The following is a 946-nucleotide window of genomic DNA, read 5'->3' as shown; positions in this document are numbered from 1 at the left end:
GACGAACACGTGTGTGCCTCCAGGCGGCAAAGGCAGGTTCCAGCAGTGGGCGTGGCAGGACGAATGAGCCGGTAGCTCCACCCTTGAGCAAGCAGGTTCCAGGCTGGGGGAAAGAAAGCCACAGTCCACCACCTGCCGAGTGGGGACCGTGGCGTCCCATAGCCAGACACCCACCTGGGGCCGCGTGGAAAGCGAGCAGCAGTCCTCCCGCATCTGCCCACCCAAAGCACCAGAACTCTGGCAGGACGAGGTTTTCTCTCACTCCCTTCCCGCCCCCCCCCGCCCCGGCGGCCCCCCCCCCCCGCCCCACATCTGACCTACCCTTGAGCATGGTGTGTTCATCCTAGGAGCCACCCATCACAACCCCGGAGATCCTCGCAGGGTGGACAGCACCTTGGAAGCATCTCTCCATCAGGAAAGCACATATGAACTCCACGTCTGCTCTGACCTCAGGAAGAAACGTGCTGTCCGGAAGGAGCTGATGCTCTAGGAACTTATCCAGGCTCCAGATTGGGGTTCTGAAGCATTCCTTCGCCATCCTGAGGCCAGGGATGTTTGCTGACTGCCCACTCTTTATCCTAAGGTCACTCTATTTTGGCATACTCAATAGTGTTTTGCTTCTGGCTGGCTCTTGGCTGATATGTAGCCCCCTTCTCCCTTTAGAGAAGATGACACGCTTAGCCTTCTAGTTTCTCTATAGCAGCAATGTCTTTGCTCTGTTTGGTTTGGTTTGACTTTTAAACATTTCTTGTACTGAAATCTTTTCCATACAGTATCCTTCAACCCTATTTTCTCCTCTTCCAGTTCCTCCCAGATCCTCTCCTCCTCTCTACCTCCTTACCCACCCAATTTCTCTCTCCCCCCTTTCTCAAAAACAAACAGAAAACCCAGAAACCACATATTAAAATGCTCACAAAATGGAAAATAAACAATTAATAGACGAACA

General features: G+C 53.2%; 1 pseudogene; it reads right to left on the bottom strand.

Moving 5' to 3' along the window:
* The window catches only part of LOC110310808, a 19,403-nt pseudogene extending 18,844 nt beyond the window's left edge, over positions 1-559 (bottom strand).
* Between the last annotated feature and the right edge of the window lie 387 nt (positions 560-946).

Source organism: Mus caroli, chromosome 15, assembly GCF_900094665.2.
Source record: "Mus caroli chromosome 15, CAROLI_EIJ_v1.1, whole genome shotgun sequence".
Taxonomy (NCBI): domain Eukaryota; kingdom Metazoa; phylum Chordata; class Mammalia; order Rodentia; family Muridae; genus Mus; species Mus caroli.
The sequence above is the reverse complement of the archived record's forward strand: the minus strand, read 5'-3'. Positions and strand labels throughout refer to the sequence as shown.